Source organism: Dermacentor albipictus, chromosome 8, assembly GCF_038994185.2.
Source record: "Dermacentor albipictus isolate Rhodes 1998 colony chromosome 8, USDA_Dalb.pri_finalv2, whole genome shotgun sequence".
In the NCBI taxonomy this organism is placed as follows: Eukaryota; Metazoa; Arthropoda; class Arachnida; order Ixodida; family Ixodidae; genus Dermacentor; species Dermacentor albipictus.
In genome coordinates, this window is record NC_091828.1 from 10222148 (window position 1) to 10238745 (window position 16598).

A 16598-nucleotide genomic window follows, 5' to 3' on the forward strand; every position below is an offset into this window, starting at 1 on the left:
TGTTGTGTTTGTAAAATTTTGGGGCACACCCCTAATTTTATTGAGCATTCTACTGCATTTTTACGCGGTCAGTTGTAGTGTTTGATGTCACGAGTTGCAATCAAGCAGGACAACCCTGCTCCATACAAACGTGGCTTTTTCTTTGGAAGCTGAAGCGGGGGGATTTATGTGATCGTAAGTATTTTTAGGTTCGCAAATAAATACGGTATTCAATATCCCAGTAGTCGCACCAAGTTTTCTTGAATGTTTTTCTACATAAACGAATAAATATCTATTGTATTTTATTATTGTTTGGTGGCATGGAGGGCGATTATACTGCGAATTTGGACGATTGAGTTTTCTACTTCGATCAGCCTCCTGAATTCCTGTTGCCGCTTATAAAGCGACGCGCAAAGCCCGCATATTGCCGCGAGAAAAAGCGCGCAGATCTTGCCACTCTGAGTCTCGTGCAGTCGCCACTTTGTGTGACAGTAAAAGAGTGCTGCGATATCTTTCCGAGTCCGTGTGTATATTTTCGCTTTGTGCATCAAAAGCTGTATTGTCGATAAGTAGTCCTATAACATCGATACAGAATTATTAGACTTCCTTATAAAAAAGTAGAAACAACAAAACTAGCCACTTATTGGCATCTCTCTCTTTAAAAAAATAATTGAGACGCTACGGAAGCCTCGCATCGAACAGTGTACAGCGCGCTTACATGTGCGATTACGCATATTATTGTATTTGTATTCTGCACCACATTGCGTATTCACGAAAGTTTTGATTGATATATTGGTCTATGTACGCATGCATCGTCACTCGAGTTTACACTGTAAACACAAATGAGCCCATATGGGCGTTTTAACAGTTGATATGCCATTTTTCCCCTCTAGCCTAAAATGAGTACTCCCACGAGAAGAAGTAAAATAAGCTAGAACCATTATTATACCCCCGGCCCCATTTGAAGGGCCATTGCGGTTGTAAAATGGGGGTTTTCAAGGAATAACGGTGGCGTACGGGAAAGTGGGAGTGTTGAAATACACCCATATCTGAGACAAGCCAAATATAGAAAAGAATAACTCAGCCGTGACCAACAAGGCAGGCAGCCGCAGCGACAATTTCAGTAGGATTATTTCTGCAGTCACATTCGAAATATCCCGCGCAATGTGTGTCGGCGCTGTTTTTCTGTTCGGAGTAGCCGCGCCTTGGCGCTGTGTGTCGGAACGGTCGGAACTACGCGCGGAGGAGCACAAGCCTTCGGAGCGCGCGCGCGTACGTTGAAAGCCGCAAAGGGGCAGCCATTGTCAGCGGCGGCGCATTCTTCTACCGTGGTTGTTGTTTCTCACAGCATTGAACCCCCAAGACTCCACGGTAAGTGACTTCGAACGATTATTACACGTTCTATGAGTGTGCATATGTTCTAAGTGAAGAGACGCGCTGATATGACTTATTGAAGGTCTCAGTACAACATGGCGCGACAGTTGGCCGTCTAGAACCATCTTGCACGATCTCTGTGTTTCTTCGAGCTTTGTCGTAATCGAGGTGACTTGAGTGTTTAGGGTCAAGCGAGTGTACTTAAACATTAGAATTTTACATGATGAGGGACTGTGCCGCGTCTTTAATAGGGTGGATGTGAACATTCGACATGTTCCCCGAAGCGCAAGCCACTACCATAATAGTTATGTGCAGTGCAAGGTGAGCTAAGCTTCGCTGCCTAACCGCCGCCTGAAAATGCGGCGGCTCGTTAAGGGTTTACTGCGGTGCGCGTGTGTGAGTGTTTGTACAGCGATCATTTGAGCGAGAACCGGCGGCGCTTCTTTGTGCGCGGTATCTGCTAGCTGGCGCGTACGCGGCGCCAGTCCCCTAGCTCGTGCGATTGTGTGCAGTAGGTCGCTCACTAAGCGCGCATTGTGCAGATTTGCCAGTACGCTCCGTGCTATCGTCTGTGTCTCTTCGCGCCCACGCCGCTGATTGTGCAGGGAGTGTGCGACTGCGGCGTGTAGCATGTAGAGCCTGCGCCCGTCGACTTTGATCTACGGGCGTGAAATGTCGGCGGCGCGTTTGTGGTATTAGCGTGTGGTGAGCTTCCAACGGCACTACGGGTCAACGCCGCATGAACTGCCGGTCAGAGTATAAGAAACGCTTTATAGTTTATAGTTAGCGTACTGCTTGGCGGTAACAGTGTCCTTCTTTGATTCAGATTACTGGATACGCCGTCACTTGAACCTCGGCGGCCGGAGCAGGTGAGTACCAGTGGCGCCGGCGCCTCGGCGGCCAGAAAACGACGCCTGTGCCGTGACGAGATATATCAATTTACGCGATAGAATTGCCGGCGATGGCTCATACGGGCGCGTCGCTCCATGGCTGTGTTCTTTGCTGGAGGCCGCCACTACGCCTGCCGTGCACATACTACGCTACATCTATACAGTCGATGCTAGTGCAGTGTTGTTATTCAACAGCTGGCGCTGTGCACTGGATACCTGGACTTGTTTAATGTTTAATTACTTTGCTGCTGTGCTGTTGGGTATTGGGTACAGATATTGAGTTTTGAATTCTAGGTGCCAAATTCACACAAAAAAGTGGCGCTTTTCAACTCAGGATCATATCACACATCATAGCATCATCCTATATTGCACTAATATTAACAACAAAATTTCTACTGCTGGTGAAAAAAGAAAGGCAGACCGAGCAACCTGTATGTGTGAGAAAAATGTGCTTGAAGTCTGCCATCGTCTATTATAAAAAGGTAATGCCTTGGTATTCAATGTCAGTAACACTCATAAGTTATGCATCCTTTTGTGTGAAATAATTTGTCTTAGAAGCCATTCATTGTAAGGGATCAGTAAACATCTCATAGCTTAAGTAGTGCATAAGTGTATGAGTTAGGCAAAGGTTTTAGTTTGTAAAGAGCAAAGCCATTAAGGTATAAAATTTTGGCAAGCTTAGTTTAGCAATAAGCTGACCAATATACAAAACCTAATGTAGCAGCAGATGCTCTCCAAGATAAACTGGCGACCAGCTTTTTCGTGTTCTATGTGATCATTGTAATGTCAACTTTTTCTCTTTTATTTCAGGACTGTGGTTGCGGCCGTTTCGTTGCCAGCTGTGAGGATGAAGCAGCTTCATAACCGGAGATCAGTCGCCTCCCATCAGTTTCCCTTTTCAGCAATAGAGGTCTTGGTATGCTCTTACCTAGAGTTTACTTTTATTACCCTATATGTTTTAAGTGCAATGGCTAGTTTAGCGGCATCACTTAGAGTGATTGGTGTGACACCTGTTCCATGGGACATATGCAGATTATCCCACGTAACTTTAGAAAACTTAAAAAAATATGCATATGCCACCTAGCTGCACAGAACCTAGGTAATGTTGTTTCCTGTCTCTTGGAAATACTTAGATTTTCTGCATTTTGCCTAATTACCTAATTATTCTTAATCAAATAATCAACTCAGATATTATAATTAGATAAAAAGTCTCAATTATAAAATTGTAGTGCAACGTGAACATTTTCCAGTACAGCTTTCTGTGGCTCAATATGTGCTACATAACGTGTTTGTAGGAGCATGAAAAAAGCCTGAGAATCCCGCAGAGTGCCTTGAGTGTGTGTGTGACAGCACCTGTGTTGTGTTCTTCCTTCAGTCCTCGTCTTTTGCGCTGTACAACCATGTCGACCTCAAATGGCCAGTCCCGTGGCAGCTTTGCATGTATTTGAGTGTGTGCCCTGTATAGGCATGTGTGTTCCAGTAAGAAAAAAAAAATACTGAAGGAGCCTAACGTGATGTATTTCAGGACAAGTGTATGATGTAAATTACTATGTGAAAATAAAATAGGAAACCGAAACAAGACTTCACAGTAGAGATATGCAGGTGTGTGCATCAGCATAATGACGAAACCCTCGTGCAAGTTTAGAAAAATATTCATTAAGTTAGTTTCTGTCATTCTTCTCTGTCACATTATTATTGCAAAAATGTGCTCTCTAGTATTGCACCATTAAAAACACAGTTCAAATACATCATTTGCTGGCACCTTCACATTCATAGCAACATAGAGAGGAATGGTTAAAAATTTGCTTTGCTTCTCTGACCTTCATTTTAGGCCCTTCTCATGTTTGCTGAGCTTCTTAATGTATCATAGACACCCTCCAGTGTTTACAGGCAGCTTGAGCACATTATGCCAGATTGTGGAGAAACTGCAGAGGTCGCAGTGTCTATAGCGGTGCCCGGTATATGAAAGTTTCTTGCATGATGCATTATGCTTGGTACCAATATTGTCAAGACAAAATGGCTAAAGTACATCCTTAAGAGTCTTAAGCGCATTTGGATGACTTTACAGCATGTAGCAAAACAAGAATGGGAACTGAGGTGCTTAATTTTTGTTCATTATTACCATATGGCACCGGCATGCAATGAAGACAAAAGAGGAAAAGAAATGAAGTGCACCAAAGGACAACTCTATCCTGATGGGAGCTGCATTCACATCTGCATGATGCATGCAATCTTTGAGTTATAGCAGCAGCTATCCACCTGTTCACTTTGTTGCACATTTGTATTGTTTATGTACTAAGTCTGGCCCTGGAAGTGTTAGGCAGTGCCACTTGTGGCGTTGGTGTGGCATGCAACACATCCTTCTAACCACAGGTGTCATGTATTATGTGAACCTAAGTTCAATTCATGTAATGCACAAAAGTTCCATTTGAAAGGATGTGCTATATTTGTCACCATTGCCATGAGTAGCACTGGCTGACAGTCACAGGGCGAGACGTTAACCTTGCTCAGCTATTATGCAAAACTATTTTACATACAAATGTAGTAATTAGTATACATGCCAAAAGCATCACAGAATAAAATTTTTGATCCGCATCTTACAACGATTGTTATTTTGCTTTACCTCAGGATGCCTTTCTACCGGTGTTGCATCCTGTGACTGACCACTCCAACGATCTCGGCAGAATCGTTACGCAGGTGTGTTCTTTTGCGATTCTCAGTACTGATATTTTGTAGTTTACGTTCCATGTAAATGCACAGATCCAATGAAAAACAGGTTAAAAGATGAACTCACAGGCACTGTGTCCAAACGTTTGTGAGGAAGGAAAATCTTTGTTACAAGTTGTAATTATAGCAACACAAGAGAGTGTGCACATCAAACCACTAGTACCTAGCAAGCCTTATACACAGCATTAAACCGTAGAAGCCAAAACATCAGGCGAAAACCTGTACTAAACTAGGGACTGTATTAAAACGTTTTGGAGGCATGAAGTATTTCTTGGGTTACTCGGTCTAATTGCTTGAACTGAACTGACGTGTCCTGCAAAGCAGTTTGCATTCGCATATGATACAATCTGCAGCAAGATCTGAACAAAGGGCTGCAATACTGTAAGGGCTTCCTATTGAAGTAGCAACCAGTCTTCCCAGTGTACTGCAGCCTCAGGAAAATGAAATGTGGTACACTGCACCACATGCACACACAACAAATTTTAATCCATAAGCATCGTTACACTGTGCTTGTGCAGGACTGGGCAACTGGCTGTTTGTTCGTGACCGAAACAACTACGTACATCAAGACTGTACTGGGAAGCCACTATCTTTTTCAGTTGGTGTAACAGTTGATAAACATATGGATTTACATGAACATTTTGTCTGCCACTTTTCATTGTCGTTTTTTTGCACTCTTGCTTTGATGGCTGGGAGACATTTCAGGCTCGCTGAAGAGACAGGTAGCCCAGTAGCTGCCCTCACAAAGTTGTTATTTGATTTTTAAGAGCCAACTTGCTTTGGACAATGCTGAATAACACATCAAAAGGCCCGGGATTATTGACGAGGTTAGAATGACTTTGAAAGAAGTTTATGAGTGTTTTTTAACTCTGATCTGTCTGCTGAGACCAAACCATGTCAGCTTTTAATGAAGCAACGTTCAGGTTGGAAAACTACAAGGCTGTGTGGGTACTCAAACAACGTCAATGCTTCAGCTAGCTGAAGTTGCTCCATGACATCAAGGCAGAAGCAAATGACATGGCAAAGGAAAGGTTGGTGGACAAAGGACTCTTGGTGGCAATTATGTAGGTTCAAGGGCTATTGCACTGAGTAAGAAAATGTGTTCCCGATACAGCGTGAACATAGTGTTAATGCTGAAGAACAAACTGGCACCATCTGCCTAGTCCTACACAAGCACGTGCACAGAAAGGGATGCCTGTTGGCCTTGAGGGCCACCACTAGAGAGATCAGCTGCTATCGCTATGACATAGAATGTGACATCAGATGACTATAGTTCACACATTTGCTGCAGCTTGCTGGCTGGGCAATTGAAGCCTTGATTGTAAGGTTGAAAAGTTTCAATCTCAAGGTGGCAATTTAGTTGCCAACTCTTACAGCATGGTTCACTACTCAGTGATGCAGTGCTGGACATATTCGACCAAGCCTCGTGCGAGTTCTCATGAGTGCCTATGTTCAAGCTGCCGCTAGATACTTAGTTGATAAAGTCACTGAAAACGAAATATGGTCATCGAAAGAGTCATGAAAACGATGCACGCAAGGTTTGTAGTGTGCTCACTTGGTATGACATTAGTCAAAACACCCTGTGTAGATGTTCCAAAAGGACTTCTTGGGCAAGTTGGTGCTTAGATTTCCTAGGTATACTTTGTGGCGCAAAATACATTTCTTGAAAAGGGATAGAAGAAAGGAAGAGAGTGAAGTGCCAAACTACCAACTGTTTAATGACAGCCTGAACAAACGTATAGAAGAAAATACAACTTCCGCTCAAGCGCAGGGAGCCTAGGTGCGACAGAACAGCATGGTCGCGATAATATACTTTGGATGAAGCACATTTGAAGCACAGGGAAAATCAGACATCCACCCGTTCGTAGCAATTGCTACAAAGGAAACCCATACGGATTCCTCGAAAGAAAGGCCTCATAGTTGAAGAAAAATTCGTCCCGGACTCGAACTCGGGACCACCGCCTTTCCGGGGCAGCCGGTCTACCATCTGAGCTAACCAGGATTTTCCCTTTATTCATTACGTCTCTCCACCTTGTGGGTTTCCGCAGAACTACTACGTCAAACTCTTGCCTTTGCTTTGTGTTGTTGACAAATTCGACTTCGCCCTGCCATCTGCTAGCCGCCTGGTTAGCTCAGATGGTAGAGCGGCTGCCCCGGAAAAACGGTGGTCCCGGGTTCGAGTCCCGGACCAGGGCAGATTTTTCTTCAACTATGAGGCCTTTCTTTCGAGGAATCCGTATGGGTTTCCTTTGTAGCAATTGCTACGAACGGGTGGATGTCTGATTTTCCCTTTATTCATTACTTCTCTCCACCTTGCGGGTTTCCGCAGAACTACTACATGAAACTCTTGCCTTTGCTTTGTGTTGTCGACAAATTCGACTTCGCCCTGCCATCTGCTAGCCGCCTGGTTAGCTCAGATGGTAGAGCGGCTGCCCTGGAAAGGCGGTGGTCCCGGGTTGGAGTCCCGGACCAGGACGAATTTTTCTTCAACTATGAGGCTTTTCTTTCGAGGAATCTGTACGAGTTTCCTTTGTAGCAATTGCTACGAATGGGTGGATGTCTGATTTTCCCGTTATTCAGGAATGAAGCAAATTCACTCTTTGCACTAGCCTATTGCAGAAACAAAATATGACAAACTGAGCTTTTAAGGGGGCCCTCAGAGGGGCCCAGTCCATGTGTGTCTTCATTTCTAGCGCAGCTGAGCACATCTGCAGCCTGCACACCCTGTTCTAGAGGTGATCTGCTGCGTGTGGAAAGACTAGATGTGCTGATATGGCGTGGTATTGTGTGCACAGTCTTCCCACGTGTTTAGTACTGGGGGTTGCATAATCTGTAGTTTCAGAGATGCATTGAAATGAGAGACAGACATAGCATTCACCTCCACTGCCAGCACTTTTCATGATAGTGTCGTCCCACTGCGTGTGACAGTATCAAAGAGGACAGAGTGGACAAAAAAGCAAGGCTGGGTTTGCTTCATACTACCTATGTGACACACCGTAAAACCATATCTTTATTCGCTGACTCTCAAATTCAAAATTTGAAGTCGTACTAAATGGCTTTTTATTACTGAGAGTAAGGGTAAGCTGCAATGGCAGGATTGAAAAGACTAGGAAATCTCTTCAGTTAAAGTTATTTCTTAGCATGTACTGTTCCAAACATGTAGAGATAGGGAAATTCATATCAGGCTATCATCATACCTCACAAGGAAGAGATTACACTAAACAGGTTTATTAATTTCCTTAGTGGTGATGCCTCACATTGTTTTTTCCTTGGACCAAAGGGACTGCAATGTTTTTCCGCCTGCAAATGATTGCATAGTTTTCAAAGATAATTCCCTCCCTGCTTTGTTTGCTTGATTTGACTGTAAGTTACATTACACATAATGTATATCCCCCTGCAACGCCAGTACAGGCGAAGCAGGTCCTAAATGAATAACCACAAAAGGATTTGGGGGCAAGCAAAAATGGCATTTGCAATAAAGATATGCACAGATGTCCCGTCAGTGTTGCTGTCAAACAAGAAATTGTGATATTGAGCGACTGAGCAAAATAACTAAATGTGTGCTTGCCGAACTATAGCTGGCATTTGCACCTTGATTGTGACTTAGCTACCAGAAGAAATTTGTTTTGGCTTGTTCTTTTTCTGTTAAAATGTAGTTTTTTCTTTGTTTACTTTCCTTTGGGTTTTTGTAGCTATATCATGTGCACATGTGACCAATAATGCCATCTGGAAGTTAGTGGTTGTCGGTATTTCTCACTGCCTGTCGTTGGTTCAGTGTGTACTAAAGTCAAAAGAGCACCGACCAGTATAAACCAGTGTGTTGAATTTGTTTTCTTGTGTTAGTGCGAATGATCTGACTGGTTATGTGTCCAAATAAGCAATTAGATTATGAAAACAAAGTTCATCAGAACATGTCATTCGTTTTACTTATAATTACCTTATTTCAACTGCAGAACCCACATGTTCAGGCATGTAGATTTAAGTAGAACAAGTCTTTTTGCGATTGTTAGTTCTGAACAGGCGAGAGCAGTGCTAAGGACTCAAAGTGAGTCCACATAGATAAATGGCATGGTGCACTGTGCACGGACCTGATAATTGATGTGTTTTTGCAACAGACAAGCAAATAAATATCTAGTAACACCTTGTCAAAGGCACGAAAGCACATAAAGAGGCAGGGGTTGGCCACATACAAATGTGCCTTGGTTGTAGGTTTGTTAACAAGCATGCCACTTTCCTGTAACTTCAGAATACAGGTGCTGCACTGACACATACATCTCTTTTTTATTATGCGAAGCATACTAGCCGCACAACCATGCTCTTCCTTGCTGCGCCGCGCGTGGCCGCGTAGCTACCATATGACGTCATAACAGCTGCAAAAGCGGAGGCTCAACTCGTGCGCTCGCTTGCGGCCGCGTAGCTACATAGCCGGGTCTCAGCTCGTGCGCTCGCCTGCATGAGTTGTTTCTTCGTCTAGCCAAACCAAATATAGCCAAGCAACAGCAGTTCACCAGGCTAAATAGTGGTTCAACAACTAAAATAAAGGCTAGTATGCTTCGCATCCTGGGTTTAACCTTAGCTAAGCCACAGCCATTTTTTTGTGGGATTTGGTTAGTTTCGGGGTTAATGGTTGCTGCTTTCGCTAACATGTTGCACTTGTGATATTCGGGACATCATCTGTACTATTTACAGTGTATGTACCCTAATGGTCACATAGTGGTGCTTAATCGTGAAGGCTCTCATTCAAATATTGCCTGGTCTACATATGCTTTTCTTCATGCCAAAAAAATAAGATATACTACGTTTGTGTCAGAAGGAAAGAACTGAGTGGTGTCTATTATTGCACATAAATCTATGCTTAGTTGCGTTAACATTTTTGCATAATTTCAACAACTTATTTGGTGCATTTCTGTAACATTCACACTCTGGCTGATCCACTTAGGTGTAACGAATAATAAAGGCAGAAAAGTAAAGCATTGCAGTGGATTTAACCTACTGCTGTTGATTCTGTTACCTTTTCGCAGCTTTTCTTTTTGGAAAAGCATATGTACAAAAGCACGTTTTGAGCAAATAGGCTGCTGTTTGCGAGGCTTTGCAAGCATCACTATAACGTGACAAAAGCAGTGTGGCCATTTGGTTATACAAATTCTGGTGTATTGGCACCACAAAAAGTAAACGAAGAAAGATATGTACGCATGACACAAGCGCCGGATCTCACTTCAAGCTTTAAAATAAGGCAACACAATATTTAATAACAGGTGGAGACATTATGTGATGGTATCTGTTAAAATAAATTCTTTATGCAGTGCAACTAATGGATAACTGATACATTTATCATTCTTTTTAAATGTTGCAAACCACAATTACGTTGCATGTTGTCAGGTCATAATATCTCGCTACAACGCAAGTTTTGTGGAACACAGGACCGCGGTCACATTCTTTGCAGCATTTACCATTGTGTGAGGGAGGGTTGTTTCACACAGATGACTCATACTGCCTCAATCTCCCTGATTTCACATTAATAGAGCATCCCATCTGTCCAATGTAGGCACGGCCTTGTGATGGCAGCAGACTACGCAACGCTTGCGGCCTAGCTCACTAGATGCATATTGTGCTTCAAGCCACAACCAACCTCTTCCTTTTTTTTGGCTTCTGCCTTTTGTTGCAGCACAAAACTCTCCTAACAAGGGCCTGAGAAAAAGGATTTGCGCAACTAAATCAGGCATGACTAGGGAATATAATGAATGAGATGATGAAGTAAAGAAGTGGTTGCAGTTGTTTGGTATGCATTTGGGATTTTCGTGAGTAATTGTGTAGCTGGTCCCTACGGGCAAACATTTTTTTTTTTTGTATGAAACATGTGAAGAGAGATTTGCTGTGATGAGAAAAAAAGACTGAAGCCAGGAAAACAAACTAATTTGTTTGTTGCGTGCAGCACAATTTGCAAGCGTTGCACTGCGCAACGGAGGTTATGTACAGTCTGCCATTCCTATCCAGTCATGCTTGCATTGCATAGACACGCATTGTAATAATTTGAGATTGAGGCTAATGAAGTTTGTGTGCAACAACTCTCATCCGCACATTGTGATGCACTGCAAAATAGCGTGGTTCGTTCCAGTGTTCTTCGAAACTCGTTGCCAGAAATTATGAGCAAATGTACATAAGATAATTAAGCTTTGGCAGATTAGCATGAAAAGGACAAATGCATCAGTCATTCTCAATTAAATTGCACGAAGAATTTGTTTTTGAATTAATAACGTCACTTCGTGTCACTACGTGTTGTATATGTCTGTTTTCTTATTAAAGCCAGAGTTGAGGTTAAGCACTTGTGTCCTGCATGTCTTTGTCTTCGTTTGCTTCTGTGGTGCCATTACACCAGAGTAAATCCATGACAGGAGCTGCCAGTCCATGCAGTTATACTACATTGGGCTTAGTACGGCTGGCAGCCTGAATGTGACGAGTGCGAAGTAGCAGTAGGAACTTCAGAAGGGTAGAATTTTGTGTCAGTTGGTGGCGCATATTATAGTATGGTGAAGCGCTATAGATGAAACAGTGTGAGGCGAGACAGATGGGAAAGTACTACAGAGAACTGTGAAAGTTTACTGGAAAGTTTTGCTGCAGCAGGACAATGCGTGCATTATCCTGGTGCAGCAAAATTTGCCAATGTTCGTAGTTGTCAGTAGCACTTCCCCATTTACATTACACTTCACCATACACTAATAGCAGTAACAACACAACCAACTGACCCAAGCAATAATCAGTGCCCACAGAATTGCCAAATTGTAGGAGAAATGTTTCAGTGTAACACATATTGTTAACTGACAAGTAAATGGCACACATATCTGCAAACCGATGATCAAGTGCATTTTTCATGCACATACATTATTTCGTACAACTGCTTCCTGCTTTGGTTTTTTATGGCTTTTAGGAAGCATTCCAAAGTACTTAACTGTTTGTCTGTTCTAATATTAAATCTGTAGTCAACCAGCACTATGTGTCATTACTGTATACGCCCTTACTTCGTCAGTGTTCTTCGCGCTGTTCCTAACTAAATATGAATAACCAAATAACCATTTTTTAAAATTTTTAGGTTATGAAGAGATTACTCTTAATATGTAATTAATTAGAAAAATTTTCTCAATTTTAGGAAGAAGTCCGGCTGGCCCCAAGCCTGGTGTGAAATGAAGAAATGGCACTCCACATCAATTCATGTTTACTTGTCGTCATAACCAGTCTGTTAGCTTAATTTTGGTTCTTATTGAATGCTCAAGAAAGGTACCAACTCTGTCATTCATTGAAAACGAATTTTTGCACTTGGGGACGCAGCCATGCACAAAGCCTTTGAGCTCATTAATATTTTTATTCTTAAAGAAACTGCAGCTCCTGCGTGGAGCAATGGGTTGAATAAGACGAGGGTAAATGAAAAGATGGCGACATTAATTGTCAACAGTTGTCCAACAAAAAAAGTCTCAAGCTGGAGCCAACATCATTGCAAGGGAACCAAATGGCTCCAGCCTGAGACACTCGTTGTTCAACCTGGCAAGTCTCCTTGTCGAAATATTTCCTCTAGCCTGAGACCTATATCCACCCTCGACCAACAATACACCCATACATTTGGCAACCCATGGCAAGGTAACAAATTCACATTCAAAGAAAGAGAATGTAGTGTGCACCCTGGAAGGTAGCATGAACAGTATTTTATTTACTTAATGAAATGCAGGTTTGCTATCCAACTACTTTATTTCGATCCCCATTTTATAACTGGACAGCATGGTTCCTCAGAGAGAATATTTATTCAAAGCTCACACAATTTTGCTCCTGTATGTCCATTAAATCTGTCCTGGTTGCTACACTACCAGCCCTGTCTGCTATTGCATAGCAGTGTTTTGAGTATGCATCCCAATTCAAAAGAATAGTTAGGCATCTACCTCAGAATGTCTGCTACTGCGTTGCAGCTCAAATTCTATATCTAGGTGGTGACTGTGATGCCATGTGCTTTTTAAATAAGACCAATATGCTATCTGAAGTGCAATTAAATGCAATCTCAAATGACCTCAGCGCGGGGAATGACACAATTGGAAACCAATGTGATCAGGAGGATTTGATTTCTGAAAACAAGGCACTTAAACATGAGAAAGCAGTACTAATCTCGTCTAAAGATGCTGTTATTGGGTATGATAGGGGAGTTACTTGTTCGTGGCTGCATTTGCAGCATGTTACAATGCTGGCTTTATATATTGCACTGGGTACAGTGAAATGTCGCTGCTTGCACAATATTCAACTAAACATGGTAGCCATGCTAAAGTGTCCATGCAGAACACAACTCATCCACTATTAAGGACTGCAGTGGAACCTTCATAAACGAAAATCGCTTAAGCGAAACTGCCGCTTAAACAGGACACCATCCTGATGGTCGGTTGGCTCTCTGCAATGTCTCGCACTAAATAGAATGCCTGGTAAATGGAACCAATTTCCCCGGCCCCTTGAGGCTCCATTTAAAGAGTGCCCACTGTAAAAATATAGGGGGAATCCTGTTCAGAACTTTCGCAAATCTAGTCGTAAACAAAACTGCATTTCAGTGGGAGTGAAATGCAAAAGCACCTGTGTACTTAGGTTTAGGTGCATGTTAAAGAACCCCAGGTTGTCCAAATTAATCCGGGGTTACTCGCTACGGCACGTCTCATAATCAGCAGGTGGGTTCTGGTTTGTAAATACGGTTTATATTTAATAGCCTGCTCGGAAATACAGCCCAATAACTACACTAAATTATGTAGCTTGTTTGTGTGTTGAGTCCCAATTTCTTAATTTAGTACTTTGACATTTATCATATTTGTGTGCTAGTCCATGCAAAATACCACTGATCAGCCTCATTATACAAGCCACTGTTAATTTAGAATGGCTTAGTCAAGCAACTTAAACTTACAGCACAAACACCTAAGACGGACCACAAAAGGAACATACGACACATCGAGGCTAACAACTTTATTTCTTCGTCGTCGATGCAATATAAACCCTAGACCACACAACCGTGCAGGCACTCAGATTACATTACAGAGATCTGCCAAATTATCACATAAGCAAACGTAGGAAGTCAAATTCAGATGGGTGCAGGGACAAAGATATCTCACTGATGCAATTATCGCCTTGCCTTTTTATGTGGGAGGCCTCTATGGTAAGCCGCGCATGCTCATTCTTGCTTTTGCCTAGAATCGACGTTCCGTCAAGTTGTGCCTCACAATTGTTGCAAGAGTTTATATACGCACCAAGGTGCGCTGCTCTATCTACATTTTTGTTTACTTTTTGCGCATGTTCCCTGAGTAGCTCATTGACACAATGCCCTATCTAGCCAAGCTATATCTTACCACATGAGAGTGGAATGGTGTAAACCACGCCGACAGCGCGCGACACGTATGAAGCACTATGCCGAATTTGGCCTCCTCCTCTGCTCTCTCCGCAGGTGCGTGAGCATAGCTTTAAAAGCTTGTTCGGCGAAGAAAAAGCCAAGGGAACACTATGCCTGCAAGCAACTCCCTTGAGTTGATAGATGACCTTATGTATTTAAGGGACCATGCAGGAAACATGCGCAAAAAAGTAAACAAGAATGTAGGTAGAGGAGTGCACCTTGTTGCGCATGCAAACCCTTACAACAATTGTGAGACATGACTTGATAGGACGTCGATTCTTGGCAAAAGCAAGAATGAGCATGCGCAGCTTGCCTTAGAGGCCTACCACATAAAAAGGCAAGGCGATAATTGCATCAGTGACATATCTTTGTCCCTGCACCCATCTGAATTTGACTTCCTACGTTTGCTTATGTGGTAATTTGGTAGATCTCTGTAATGTAGTCTGTGCGGTTGTGTGGCCTAGGGTTTATATATGCATCGATGACAAAGAAATAAAGAAGTTGTCAGTTAGCGCCAGTGTGTGCCGTATCTGCCTTTTGTGGTCCGTCTTAGGTGTTTGTGCTGTAAGTTTAAGTTCAGAATTATGTACCAACTAGGCCCAAATGGAGTTTTACTGTTAGTCAAGCAAGCTCAATATATAGTCTGTGCAAAAGTGTGGAGTGTCAGTGCAAAGTAACAGTTCAAACACATGGCTATGTAGTTACAGTTCAGTATGAAACGAGATAAGATTTCTTAGCATTTCTTTCATTTGCTAATTTCATTGTGTTAGGACATGCAGAATACTAGTAACTGGCATGCATGCTTACTATGTACAGTATTCTTTTTTAAAATCAAGACAATTATTTTACTGGGGCAGAAATTTGCTTTCTTTTGGGCCCGAAAGTGAACATATATTTCTTACATTTGGTGTTTAATAAATTTTCTTTTGCTGTCAATGTGTGTCTCGTGCATTTTTCCTTTCAGCAAGTAGCAACTGCTCTCGAAGGCGTTTGCTGGCCTCGGAGGCACTTCCGGTAACTAGCATTTTCGATAGGACGATTGTATAAAAGCTTTGCAACGAGGGGCTCCGTGATCAGCGAAAGGAAAAAATGAAGACGGGCGGTGACGGGTTCATTCACCATTGGACCACGTGTGCGCGTGACTTGGTCGATTCAGCGGTGGCCGTGTGCCGTCGATTGGACCACGTGCGGCGAGCCCGCGGCGAAATGCTTCGTGGCGGTACGCCGCGCCTATGCAGCAGCAGACGGAATACCGGAGGCCACCGTGTCGGACGCCGGCGTTCGCTCCGAGCAGGTGCGACGCCTGCTCGGGGTGGCAGCTCACGGACGGACGAGTTCCCTTGAGCCTTGATCGCCGGCGTTCGACATTTCGGCCTGCGGCGTTCCGTCTGGTGCTGCGTAAGCGCGGGACCCGTGCCACCAAGCATTTCGCTACGTGCTTGCCGCACCTAAACTAAAATGCCTTTAATTCCTTCACAAAACTCCCATTGTACCTCCCCGTCAAATGGGGGTGAAGGGGGTGAAGTGGGCGTATTACGGTACCCCCGTTGTGTGCCCAATCAATGCCCATGTCAATGGGAGTTTTATCGTACGCCCATTCAATGGGAGGAAAAAGATGTTCAAAAGGGAATGCGCTAGAGGACAAGCAAAAAACGCCCATCTGGGTGTTTTTCTGTTTACAGTGTAGTGCTAATTATTTTACGCTTGATCCATGCTTTCTGTTCGTGATGTACGTATACACGCTATGACAGGGTACAAAAAGTACACAAATTTACACTAGGTAGACTCATTTTGGGACACTAGATATGTAACAGCCGTGTAAGCCGAGAAAGGCACTGAAATGTGTCACTTTAGACATATATCCAAAAACAGATTAGCATGGACATCGTCCGTGCGTTTCACCTTTATTTTCGTGGCGTATTGGTTAGCGTTGACAATCCGTCTTGTGTGGTACGTTCCGTACTAGGAGAAGTCCGAGGCCACTGCTTCACTAATTCGGAGATCGCGAGAGCCAGCGTATGGCACGTGAGCGACGCGTATGCGCGATTCACAGAACCCGCCGCCGACAAACCCCCCGTCAACGCTTTCCTGGCGCCACCTCGCAGTCACCGTCGCCGCGCTACGCTTTCCTTCTGGTGCTTTCACCATGCCTTCCTTCGCTTTCGGCCTCATGGTTCCAGTGCACCCTCCTCTTCGCATTCCTTCTCGCGTCCCTTCTCTCTCGCTGC

At 43.5% G+C, this 16598-nt stretch overlaps 1 long non-coding RNA gene across 1 annotated transcript; it reads left to right on the forward strand.

Annotated features, from left to right (window-relative positions):
- The first annotated feature begins 841 nt into the window (after positions 1 to 841).
- Positions 842 to 15306, forward strand: LOC139048617 (uncharacterized). The gene is made up of 5 exons (XR_011507828.1): positions 842 to 1350; positions 2180 to 2222; positions 3054 to 3159; positions 4872 to 4940; positions 12115 to 15306. It is a non-coding gene; the product is annotated as an uncharacterized lncRNA (long non-coding RNA).
- Positions 15307 to 16598: the final 1292 nt, after the last annotated feature.